The sequence below is a fragment of the Hemiscyllium ocellatum genome, chromosome 34, assembly GCF_020745735.1.
Source record: "Hemiscyllium ocellatum isolate sHemOce1 chromosome 34, sHemOce1.pat.X.cur, whole genome shotgun sequence".
In the NCBI taxonomy this organism is placed as follows: Eukaryota; Metazoa; Chordata; class Chondrichthyes; order Orectolobiformes; family Hemiscylliidae; genus Hemiscyllium; species Hemiscyllium ocellatum.
Genome location: NC_083434.1, coordinates 21,951,112 through 21,965,049, shown reverse-complemented (window position 1 = coordinate 21,965,049; position 13,938 = coordinate 21,951,112).

The following is a 13,938-nucleotide window of genomic DNA, read 5'->3' as shown; positions in this document are numbered from 1 at the left end:
AGGAGCAGGCGAGTCGACACTTCGAGCATGAGCTTTTCATACCTGATGTCATTCCTGATGAAGAGCTTATACTCGAAACGTCAACTCTCCTGCTCCTCAGATGCTGCCTGACCTGCTGTGCTATTCCAGCACCACACTTTTTGACTCTGATCTTCAGCATCTGCAGTCCTCACTTTCTCCTAGCTATCTGTATGGTCAGCCATGATTCAAAAGGGAATATTCTTGCCTCTGAGTATGTGGATTGAGTTCAAGTCTCACCTAGTCTAGTGTTACATATCAATGGAGAACTGAGGAAGTACATTTGAATGAGATGCTGAACCAAAGTCTCTCAGATGAATTCTAAAAGAACTCATGGCATGTATGAAGAACAGGGGAGCTCACCTTGGTGCTGTTGCCGATAACTATGTGGAGGAATGGATTAACAGCATGAATTCACTGAATGGTAATGTATGGGCTAAGAGGATGCTGGGGAGACACCTCATGGAAGAGACATTGAACTAACTGCGATCTGTCATCGTGCATATTGTTAGTCTGTAAATAAAAGATTGTTGTTAAGATGCACCTAGATTACTATAGACTCATTAAAGAGACAAAAAGATCACCAAAATGGTGAAGAAAGACGAAACAACCAAAATTCTACCAACGTCACTATAACAAATTCTACAATCATTTCTCTCATGGCTGTTTGCCAGAAGCTTCCCACATACATTTTATTGATGTGTTTCCTACTTTAGAACATCCTGAAAAATGTTTACATATAAAGTAAATGAAAATTCTTCCTTTTATTATTGTATATATAGAGTAAAATGGCTCATTTCACTGTGAATCATATGTAATATTATATATGGCTTTGCACACTATTTCTTGTGTGACAAAGGTCCCTGAACGAGATACTGCAGAGTATTGCAAAAATAAAAGCAATGGCAATCTTTTATAGGCACAGGAAAAACTTGCTTCTTTTTCAGCAAGGAAGCTTTTCAGTTGTAAACATCACACATTCTTGTACACATGAGATTCAGGAATATTACATAATGCACAAGGGAAAACTATGGATAAGTGGGATGGATAAACCAAGGGTATCTTTCTGTCAGAAATGGTGTATGTGAGGATTTAGAGAAATCACACTCAAACATGAAAGTGAATGTTAAATTCCAGAACGCGACTGTCAGCTCAAAGCAACACCTTTCTTCTGTTAATCCAACTTGATGGTCCAGAATTTGGAGCAAATCAATGAGTGAGGTATTTAAATAAAAATTTAAATAAGATAGATTGATTATTACTAACTCCATGTGTATTCAATACAGATTTCTTATAAATAAATATTTTTACTAAAAACCTTTTCAAATCTTCTACAGCACAACTATATATAAAACACAATACCAAAACACAAAATGATAGAGGTGGTACAACAATGTCATATCATAATACTATTAATGATAAACTACCTACTATTCTACCAGAACAAACATATCTACTTCAATCAAATTAAATAAAAATTAAATTTAGCTGAATTCAAATTATCTTAAATTAAGTTATATCACATTACTTCATTCTATTTCACTCACCAAACCTCCACAAAAGCTCCCACCCCTGGGAGCACCATGCATTGTATCTGCATTTTATTTCCCCAGCTTCCCCCTCTCAAGGCCCCACAGGCGCTCAAACTGATTTCCACAGCTATTAGCACGGCCCTAATTAATATTGATAATAAATCTGCATCAATATAATTTAGAAAGGGCTGCCATGTCTTCTAAAACTGCTCTGTTTTTTGGTACACCATGTTTGTGAGGTAGTTTTGGAGAAGCTGTTCCATCTCCAGCCTGCACCACCCCATAAGAACTGGGGGGTTTTCCAATGTTCAATTAATTGAAATGTTCTTCCTCGCACAGTGGGTGAGAATGTTACACGGTCTTTTCCCATGTTCCGCCAGGCAGGGCAAATTTGGCAACCCCAGAAGAAGAAATACCACTTTGAGTTCAGTTCCCAGGATGTCCTTCAGCTCCCTAACAATAACTCTCCAGTATCTCCAGATCTGACAACATGACCTGTAGCAGTGTGTGAGAGTGCCTATACTAATTTTACACTTGGGACACCCTGGTGATGGTCCTCTCTTGAACTTAGCTAGCCTCTCTGGCGTCATATGAGAGCTGTGTAAAACCTTCAACTTCATGGCCTGCGCTTTATTATGTATTGAGATTTTCTTTACATTTTCCTATATACCTTTCCATGTTTCCAGTGAAATATCCTCTCCTAGTTCCTGACTCCAAGTCCTACAGAGTCTCTCCACATCTTCTAAGGCACATCCTTTCTGTAAATGATACAGAGTACTAACTGAGAGAGTGCCCGTACAACAAAGCACTCTTTTCTCTACGTCTGACTTGTAAGGCTGAGCTAACAGCATGGTCTTCCTCTGTACATAATCCCTTATCCATATTTCTGACTTGGTTGGCTAAATGACATCAAGACCAACCCCTTGAATAAATTTCCCAAACAAGAGATTCCCTTATTCTTCCATAACTTAAAGCCGGAGTCCATTGCCCCAGATTTAAATTGTGGGGCTCCCGCCAAAAGGGTAAATGGCGAAGCCTTAAACCAATTGCCCTTGTCTTGACCCATTCATTATCCTCCAAGCTTTCACTTTATTTAAAATGATTGCTCAATCACAGATTTTATCTTATCCATGAATAATAAATTAACTAGGGGTCACCTTGATTGCGAGGCTTTAAAATCCAGCCAAATCAACTCCGAATTCCCCCATCCCCATACCCGTCAGCCACATTTGCTAATGGGGCGCTTATTTGATATTGCTTCCAGAAGGTGCAGTAGGTCCACCAGCCCCTCACCCTGTGGGAGCTGCAATTTAGTAAATTTAATTAGAGGGGGCTTGCAACATCAAATAAAGGACCCTGACCAACCATAGAGCCTCCGTAACACTTGTCTGGGTAGCACCAATGGGAACATTCTCATGGCGTACAACAGGCGAGGAAGAACATTCATTTTAATCAGGACTATTCAGCCTAACCATGATAACGGTAATCCCTCCCACCACTGCAGATCCTGTTTTATCCTCTCCAATAATTGTCCATAGTTAGTTTTACACAGCTCGTGGAAGGTAGGGGCAATAAAAATTCCCAAATATAAAAAACCTTTTCATGACCATCTAAACAGGAACTGCATTCAATCCTTCAGACCAGACTCCTCCACTAATCTCCCCACTGGCACAGCTTCCCACTTTGTAATGTTGATCCTGTAGCCTGAAAAACCGCCAAATAAATTAATTTTTTGAATCAATCGACGAACAGACTCCTCTGGATTGGCCAAGAATAAAAGGACAGCATAAGTATGTAGGGTGACCTTATGATCCCCCATTCCCACCCCTGGCGCCACTATTTCAGGATCCCTCCTGATAGCCTTGGCTAATGGCTCAATTACCAAGGTAAATAACAGCGATAAAAGAGGACACCCCTGTTGACTACCTCTCCCAATATTAAAGTTATCTGACTTAGTTCCATTTGTGATGACTGCCACCTTAGGATCATTATACAATACCGCCACCCATGTGGCAAAGGCTCCCCCCAGATCAAAGCACTCGAGGACCTCAAACAGCTACAGCCATTCTATCCAGTCAAATGTCTTTTCCATATCTAGGGAGACCACCAAACTTGGGACCAATCTTTGCTGGCATACCTGCACTAGGTTCAGTCCCCTCCTTAAATTGTTGGAGGAGCTACGGCCCTTGATAAAACCTGTCTGATCTTCTTTGGCTATATAGGGCAATACTTTTTCCAACCTCTGGGCCAACATGTTTTGACAGAAGTTTAAAGTCTATATTCAACAGTGAAATTGGTCTGTATGAGGCACATACTTCGGGATCTTTCCCTTTCTTTAAAATGAGGGAGATACTAGCCTCCCTAAAGTGGGGGGGGAGACAATCCTGTGTACAGAGGAACCTCGATTATCCAAATACCAATTATCCAAAAATCGGTTATCTGAAGGAGATCTCAAGATCCCGACAGAAACATCACATCAAAGACATGTTTCCAACGGTGATCGCGTCTTTTGTTCACAGTGATTAAACAGGCACTGTCTCCAAATGACTAACTCCTGCCCTCTCTCTCTCCCCACACTTTCTCTGGAGTTCTACGCAATGGTATACCCTAAATCCTCCCCTTCCGCACATAATCTCTCCAACATTGTCCTGTACAGGGCAAAGGTGGAACCTGTCAAAAAGGTCCAGTAACAAGTTGTGTGTGCATGTATGTGCTATTTGGAGATTCACCCAAAAGGCAGTAGCAGCAGCAGCAGTTTTGTTGTTGGTGTCCAGCCCAGCTGCCTCGGAGAGGGGCAGTGCAGGAGGGGGGCAATGTTAGACGGGGTTGGGGGCAGGGTGGCGGTGTTGGACAGAGTTGGGAGGTGGGGGGGCGGTGTTGGACGGAATTGGGAGGTAGGGGGCAGTGTTGGACGGGTTCGGGGGTGGGGTCAGTGTTGGATGGGATTGGGGGTGGGAAGTGGGGTTGGATAGGTTTGGGGGTGGGGGGCAGTGTTGGACGGGTTCGGGGGTGGGGTCAGTGTTGGACGGGATTGGGGTGGGGGCGGTGTAAGTCGGGATTATGGGCAGGTGGTGGAGTTGGACGGGTTGGGGATGGGGGCGGTGTTGGATGGGGTTGGGGGTTGGGGGCAGAGTTGGGGGGTGGCGGGCAGTGTTGGACGGGGTTGGGGGTGGGGGGTGGGGTTGGACGAGGTTGGGGTGGGGGGGCATGTTGGATGGGTTGGGGGTGGGGGACAGAGTTGGATAGGGTTGGGGCATGGCAGGCAGTTTTGGACGGGGTTAGGGGGTGGGGGCAGAGTTGGACGGGTTGGGGGGGCAGGAGCGGTTTGGGAAGGGGTTGGGGGTGGGTGGTGGCATTGTAAGGGTTGGGAGGGCAGGGTGGCAGTGTTGTATGGGGTTGAGGGAAGGCGGGGGTGGTGTTGGGGGCGGGGCCTCGCGTGCGATGTGGTGCTGCAGTCTCCTGAAACGGGAGCCGACTTTAAAAACTACGAGCCCCTGAGGAACGGCGTTTAATCAATTAACCGAATAATCGATTATCCTAATGAAATAGTGCCCACCCATCTCGTTTGAATAATCGAGGTTCCCCTGTATATGAATAGCTATACATCCCCAAAGGTGGCTCCACCAACACATTTATGAATTCCTTATAAAACTCACTCAGGAATCCATCTGGTCCCAGTGCTTTGCCACCCTTTATTGCTTCTTTCACCTCTTGTATCAATAGAGGTGTATTTAACAGGGAGAACTTCTCCGCATTTACCCTGGGGAAGTCCAGATTCTCAAAAAAGAGCTGCATTCTCATTGCACCATCCTCGCCGGCCTTTGACCGGTATCACTCTGCAAAGTATTTCCTAAATCTAATATTGATCTCCATCAACTCATGGCTAACTGTGCCAGCCTTCTCTCTAGCTGACATAATGGCTTGGGAAGCATTTTCCTTTTTAGCCAGATATACCAGATATCTACCTGGCTTATCTCCAAATTCAAACAATTTTTTTTAGCAAAGGAGACCTCTATTTTTTTGTCACCTGTGTGTGCACTGAGTCGGGAGCAATCCAGAGAGCCGTGACTCGCTGAAGCTTGACCAATGAAGGCCTTTTATAATATGCTTCCTCAGTTACCTTCAGCCGGGTCTCCAGCATCCGTTGTTGCTCCTCCCTCTGCTGCCTTCTAGTCGTTGAATACGAAATGATCAGGCCTAATAAATATTGCCGAATTACTGGCCGTACCCGAGTTTATATCCCAGAAGGCCCTGAACTCTCTTGTAAGGTACCTAATGAATTTGCTATCCCTTAACAGGAATGGGTTCATGCACCAGTGCCGTATGTCTGTTCCACCACCCTTGATTCTGAGATAGTTATATTCCCAATTTTGCTAGCCAATATTCTGTCCAAACAAGCCAATGGCATAAGAAACATGTCAATTGGCGTGTGGCACTTGTGTGGGTTGGAATAATAAGTAAAATTGCTTCCATTAGGGTCGAGATGCCTCCACACATCCACTAATCCCAACTCCTCACACATGCCCACCAACTGACTAGATTGCGTGGGCGTACCTGCCAGGCCCTTGGCATCCTGTCTACCCCAGGATCCATTAGGCGGTTAAAATCCCCTCCTATGATCATGTGGCACACCCCAAGAATCATTAATTTAGAAACTGCATCAATGAGAAATTTAAGAGGGTGTGCCAGGGGACAATAAACATTCAGGACACCATACTCTTCTCCATGTATTAGAGCATTAAGAATGGCAAACCGTCCATGTTGGTCCTTAATTTGCTCGTTCACCTGGAATAGCCACTCCTCTATTCTTGGAGCTAAAGGAGGAGAAGAATACCCAATCATAACTCCCTCCTTGCAGCTTCAGATGTTCCTTATCGGTTAAGTGCATCTCCTGCAGCAGAGCGATGTCAATCCTTTCCTTTCTAAGGCTTGACAGTACCTTCTTTCTTTTAATGGGGGAATGGCTCCCTTTTACATTCTAGGTGCACCACCTGAACAAATCACTAGCCATGGTCATCCAGGGCAGTCCGTGGTTACTCAAGAGGAGGAAATTTATCTGAGATGCAGCGAGCGAAGAAGACATTAACTCTATAAAGTCTAAAGATTACTCCTACAAAAACTACTACAGCTAAAAAACTAAGCACTACATTTAACGTAAGCATGGCAGATAGTGGCTCCACCGCTGCTTCAATCTTTTTTCGGAGTTTGGAAACTCTGAGAGCAAATGCTGCTGGCCCATTAAATCCAAAGGGGCCACCCCAGGAGTTTGAGTAATGGCTATGGGCACCCCTGACACAGTAGGGAAGTGTCCTGCCTGCTGTACTCCTATCGCCCATTTTCTTTTATTCACCTTCATCCTGATCTTAGAGCTGTCAAACCACAATTTTAGCAGCTCCAGGTCTTCAATAGCTTTATATTATCAATTCTTCTCCTAGAGGTGGTTACCAGGTTTGGGGTAAAGGTCCACCTTGCCAGGGGTTATGTCACAGAGCACAGCAGACTCCTCAGACTGCCGCCATCTTGGATCTCACTGATTTTGTTTTAATGGAGAAGGGCGAAATTGGAGGAACACCACCTTCAGGATAACTAAAGCCAAGGAATAAATGGCAACTTTGTCAGGATGCCCACATACAAGTGTCAAAACAAAATATTTTATAAACACACTTGGCCAACTAATATCTCCAAATGAAGTAGAGGAAAGGAGACACCATGGACGCTGGTGGACAGTGTTAAGACATATACCAGCCATGTCACACTAAAGAGAGGAGCTGAAAGGTTTATGTTTAGACCATTTGAGACAATATTTAGTCCTTTTAAAACTATGGTGATTGTTATTTAGTAAATGTGAACGTGTGGAACCATTGTCCGCCTATTACAGAACCTGATTTTGTACTGGTTTAGTGCCAAGCAATAAAACCAAAAATCTACTCTAAAATTTCATAAAATGAAAGATAATGTATATTACTTTCCAAATCCAAATGATGCAAAGGAAAAGTTGAAACAGAAGTTCTGTAGCATCACCTCATGGTGAGATAAGGAACTGTTATGAGTAAAGAAATTGGAATTATCTTTATAAATGCCTTAAAGGCAGCATAGATGCATGTTAGTACTGTATTGCTTTTTTTTAAAATATTGGCTTTCTCATAGGAAATGTTTACATTACAGATTCCAAAGCAACGTAAGAGTAGTATTTGGATGCCTTAGGCAAAAGTGAGGACTGCAGATACTGGAGATTAGAGTCAAGGCTAGAGTGGTGCTGGAAATGCACAGCAGGTCAGGCAGCATCCAAGGAGCAGGAAAATCGACATTCCGGGCAGGAGCACTTCAACAGGAATACTTTATTATAATTGGATGATCTCTCATTGATCACCGCACTGAGAGTGAATGAGAGTGAAGAATGAGAGAGAAAAATCTTGAAAAGATTTGAAATGAAATTTGAGATATGCTCAAGTACAAGGAAGTAACTTTGCTTTGACTGGAATTTTGATCTTTAGGCTTTTACTCTAGATATCTTCCTCAAGATCAGCAGGGATTAATATCACGGACTAGTGCTTGTTTTGGAATATATTAATGATCTGGACTTTACCATACAGAGCATAACTTCAAAATCTGCAAATGACACATATCTCAGAAGTGTAGTAAGGTAATGAAGAGAAAAGTAACTGCCATCAGGAAGCCATGATCAGAAATGGATAGAAATATGCCAGATGAAATTAAATGTAAAGTGTGAAGTGATTCATTGGGTGGAATCTTATTGGGAGTCTGAGTGAGATTTATGGCAGAATTAAATGAGAAGTCCAATGAGACCATTAGGAGCATTTCCCTGCATTTTCCATGCTTGCCTGGTGGGTTTCTCACTAGGATGAAGCAAGTTTTTTTTTAGATTTAGATTTAGATTTTGATTTAAATGTTATTGTCACATAATCAAGTACGCGATACAAGAATACAGTGGAAAGTGTACAATATTGCCACACACTGTGCCATCTTAGATATAAAATCTTAGTTACAAAAATAGAGAAATAAAGAACTGTATTAAAAAGTTGAGCACTACAGTCTTCTTAGTGTAAAAGTAGAAAAAAAGATAAAATTAAGACATCAAACATTACATTCCTTCCTGGAGCCATAGGCCTGGGTGACACAGTGGTTAGCACTGCTGCCTCACAGCGCCTGAGACACGGGTTCAATTCCTGCCTCAGGCGACTGACTGTGTGGAGTTTGCACATTCTCCCCGTGTCTGTGTGGGTTTCCTCCGGGTGCTCCGGTTTCCTCCCACAGTCCAGGTGAATTGGCCAAGCTAAATTGCCCATAGTGTTAGGTAAGGAGTAAATGTAGGGGTAGGGGTATGTGCTTCGGCAGGTCGCTGTGGACTTGTTGGGCTGAAGGGCCTGTTTCCACACTAAGTAATCTAATCTGCTCCAAATGCTCCAAGCTGGGTTTCCCCAAGAGGGTTTGCTCTCCTCACTCTGGACATGCTTTCACCCGCGCTGGGCTAAGACCCGCACGTGCTCACCAAGCTTCACCACCACTCACAAGTACGCGTTGCCACTGACTGCCGCTAAATTGTCAGACTAAGTGGTCTATTAAGGGGAGTTATAGCTTATTAAATGTTAAATTAATGGCCCACTTCCCCTCAGTAACTTCAGTTATCTATTTTATCCATTTTTGGAACTGAAGGCTCTAACAAGTGGCTGTGACCACAGGACCCCAACTATTCACAATGCATAGAATCCCTACAGTGTGGAAACAGTGTATCAAACAACAAGCTCAATATCAGTCAATGCATTAGTTCCATGCGAAGAAAACAAGGGGCGGGGGGGGGGGAAAGGGGGGTGGTTGGGGGGTGGATGGTCTTAACGGGGACAAGGGAAGGCCATGTCACAGGAAGGAGAGTTAAGTACCTTTTTCTTCAAGATTGGGGACTGCAAACAGGGGGAAAACAGATGGCAATAATTGTGAATTGCAACTGTTTCTGTAAGGGGGTGATGCAGCAAAGCATGAATGGGAAGGGGGTCATGTGGGAGGGAGGTTCTTCCATGGTCATGAGCACCCTAGTTTTCCAGGTGAGGGGATATGTTTGGACTGTTTGAGACAATACTTAGTCCTTTTAAAACTATGGTGACTATTATTTAGTAAATGTGAACATGTGGAACAATTGTCCGCCTATTACAGAACCAACCTGATTTTCTACTAGTTTAGTGCCAAGCACAAGTATGATCACAGTTGCCAGGGGCTAGGGCAGAAAGGTGGGCAGATTTTGGCTCATGTAAATGGATTAGGTTGGGCTTTAGAGATGAGTGTCGCCTCTGGGGTTCAGAGGAAAGCCTATTATGAAGTTCAGGGCCGCACTATTAAGTAGAGATGGAAGTTGAAAGCCACTGACAAAACACTATTGTTCCCCATAAATGGTGCAATGGGAAAATAAGCAATGCTGATGATAATAGCTGTGACTACACCTGGAATGAGCTGGACAAATGCCTTGACTTTGAGGAAATTGGTTGCAGGACCCTCTGATGTGAGGAAAGGGAAACAGTAATGTACATAGACTCATGTACTGTACAGGGCATGGACCTGCAAAGCCCATAATCCTTGGCCATCCTAATACATTGGCTCCATGTCTGTCATGCACCTCCCTGCCCCAAACATCAATAACCAGCTCATTCACACCTTTGGACACAGAGATCAGGGAAAGAAGAGAATGTTTTATGATGAGGGGCAATGGTGTCAGTAGAATCCATTGCCCAATGTAAGCCTTGTTTCTCTTGCTTCCACATGCTGCAGTAGGCTCTCAACACAAGACGTCAATCCATAATACATCCTGTGTGGATTGGAAGTTAGGAATCATGCTGGCATAGCTATATTTGAGAGACGCAAACAAACAGTGATGATTTATGCATAGTCCATTGGGACTGCAATGCCTAACTAAGGTAATGTGCTAAACATCAAGCTCTGTTTTTTTCCAGAATCATCACAAAAGTTAAAGTGTTTTTTTTTAAATACGTAGAATTCCCCAATTTGCCTGACTTTCAGACCCAGGTTAACAGAAAACATGGACCAGGTTTCTAAACATAACAAAAATTACTATTTATTCTTATAACTTTCTGAACAAGATGGGTGGGCACTATTTTGTTTGGATAATTGATTATTCAGTTAATTGATTCAACGCCTCTCCTCTGGGGCTCGAAGTTTTCTGAAGTTTCCTTTTTCCTCGCTCTGCCTGCCTTGCTCCCTCTCTCTGTCTCAGGGTTTGTTTCTGAGCCGACGCATACTTGCGTGTAAGGGACCTGCAGCATTGCTGAAACCTCCCCCCCACCCCCCTTACCCCCCAACCATCAGTTCAATGGGATTGATACAGTGAGCACTTGCTAAGTCTGCTCCCTGTTCAAGAGCACACTGGTAGCAGCACACTGCGTGCGAGCTTCCGCCCAACCCATCAGCCCCTGTCCGATGCAGCCACCGCCCAACCCATCAGCCCCTGTCCGATGCAGCCACCGCCCAACCCATCAGCCCCTGTCCGATGCAGCCACCGCCCAACCCATCAGCCCCTGTCCGATGCAGCCACCGCCCAACCCATCAGCCCCTGTCCGATGCAGCCACCGCCCAACCCATCAGCCCCTGTCTGATGCAGCCACCGCCCAACCCATCAGCCCCTGTCCGATGCAGCCACCGCCCAACCCATCAGCCCCCGTGAGCACCCTACCCCATTTTTTTCGGATAATCCAAAATTCGGATGATTGATATTCAAATAATCGAGGTTTTTCTGTATACTGTAACTATAGAAAAACAGTTATAAACTGTTAGCATCTAACTGTACTGGTTAAAATGCTAACCTCTTTATGAGCTGCCCTTACACATTCATACAGAAATGGATAGGAGACCAATATAGGCAGAGGGAAAAACTAAGTAGTTCCTGTTCACTGAATCGTCGGAGATGGTTCTTGTGCTGATTAGGATACTGTTTCTTGGTTTTCCTTCTCTGATACTTTCACTGGCCTTCAGGAAACAGTGGGTGGCTGGTTCACAGTGATAAAAGGGTTATTGGAGAAGATGAATTTAAGGATATTAGTATTAGTTGAATAAAGTGCCAAAAAAATGAATGAGATTGAAAGTTCATAACTCCCATAGTCCGCATATCAACATCACAGGTTAGTTATGGATATGTTGGTTTTCATCTTCCAAAATCTGTAGATATTAGAACAGTCTTTGTGAATTGCAGGGTTAAAAATGCAATCTTACTAATTAAAAAAAGGAAGGAGGGAGAAATCCAATAATTACTGACCAGTAACCTTATCATTAGTAGTAGAGAAAATGCTGGAGTCTATGATCTTAAGGTCCTTTGTCATATACTCCTTGGAATTAAACAAAGCCAACATGGATTTATGAAAGACAAGTTGTGTTTGACAAACCTGGTGGAGTTTTTGGAGGATATAATTGGTAGAACACATCAGGGAGAACCAGTTGGTATGCTGTATTTTATTTGCCTGAAACGTCAATTTCTCTGCTCCTCGGATGCTGCCTGACCTGCCGTGTTTTTCCAGCACCACTCTAATCTAAACTCTGGTTTCCAGCATCTGCTGTCCTCACTTTTGCCCTGTGCAAAATCAAAGCACATTGATTGCTATTTAATGGCATGGATTGAGAACTACTTAGTAGATAGGAAAGAGAGTAGAAAAAGATAAGCCATTTTTGGACTGAAAGGCTGTGACAAGTGGGTTACCATAGTGCCCCACTTATTCACAACCCATAGAGTCCCTACACTATGGAAACAGGTCAATCAGCCCAAGAATTCCACATTGACCCTCCAAAGAGCATCCCACCCAGACCTATTCCCTTACCCTGTAACCCTGCATTTCCCATGGCTAATATACCTAACCTACACATTCCTGAACAAGACTGGCAATTTGGCACTGCCAATCCTCCTAACCTGCACATCATTGGATTGTCGGAGGAAATCAGAGCACCCAGTGGAAATCCACACAGACACAGGAGAACATACAAATTCCACACAGGTAGTCACCTGTGGGTGGAATTGAACCAGGGTTGCCAGTGCAGCAAGCAGTTAGGAAGGCAAGTGATACATTGGCCTTCATTGCCAGAGGGTTTGAGTACAGAAGCAGTTCTAGTTACAGCTATACTGGGCCTTGGTGAAACTGCACCTGGAGTATTGCATGCAGTTTTGCACTCCTTACTTAAGAAAAGATAGATTTGCCATAGTGGGAGTGCAACAAATTTTCACCAGACTGATTCCTAAGATGTCATGTATGAGTACATACTTTCTAATAAACCTGTTCAGAAATGTTATGACATACCTGTTGAACAGGAGGAACTTGAATCCAGGCTGCCCAGCCCAAAGGTAGGGATCAGGTTCAGGGTATGTGGAGAGCTTGGGTCGACTGAACCTGTCTTTAATGGAGTTTAAAAGAATGAGAGGGGATTACACTGAAACAAAAACAGTTGACAGGGCTGGTCAGACTAGATGCAAAGTGTTTACCCTATCATGTTTTCTCTGTCTGGGGGGGTCTGGAGGAAGGAAGGGTTCACTGTCTCAGAATACATAGTAGTCCATTTCAGACTGAGACAGAGAGATGTTTCTGCACGCTGAGGTTGGTAAATCTGTGGAATTTTCTACCACAGAAAGCTGTGGAGGCCAGGATCCTGCATATATGTAATAAATAAATAAATTTCTAGCGATCAAAAGCGTGAAGGGGTTGAGGAAAAACAGTGGGAGCATGACATTGAGATAGATGATCACATTGAATGGTGCAGTGGGCTCAATGGGCCTAACAGCCCGCTCCTGTTCCTATTCTCTAGATTTCCATGATTGAATGCTCAGACTTGAACTCCTTGACTTTGTAGAGTAGTAAGCAACTTAGAGTCATAGAGCTATACAGCATGGAACCAAAATCTTCGGTCCAACTAGTCCATGCCATCTAGATATCCTCAATTAATCTAGTCCCGTTTGTCAGCATTTGGCCCATATCCCTCTCAACCTTTCCTACTCATACACCCATCCAGCTGCCTTTTAAATGTTGTAATTCTACCAGCCTCCACGACTTTCTTTGGCGGCTCATTCCATACATGAACCACCTTCTTCATGAAAATGTTGCTCATTAAGTCCCTTTTAAATCTTTCCCATCTCAACTTAAATCTATGTCCTCTAGTTTTGGACTCCTTACCCTGGGGAAAAGACCTTGGCTATTTATCCTACCCATGTCTCTCATGATTTTACAAACCTCTATAAGGTCACCCCTCAGTTTCCAATACTCCAAGGAAAATTGCCCCAGCCTATTCAGCCTCTCCTTATAGCTTAAATCTTCCAAACTTGGCAACATCCTTGTAAATCTTTTCTCAACCCTTTCAAGTTTCACAACATCTTTCCTATAGTAGGGAG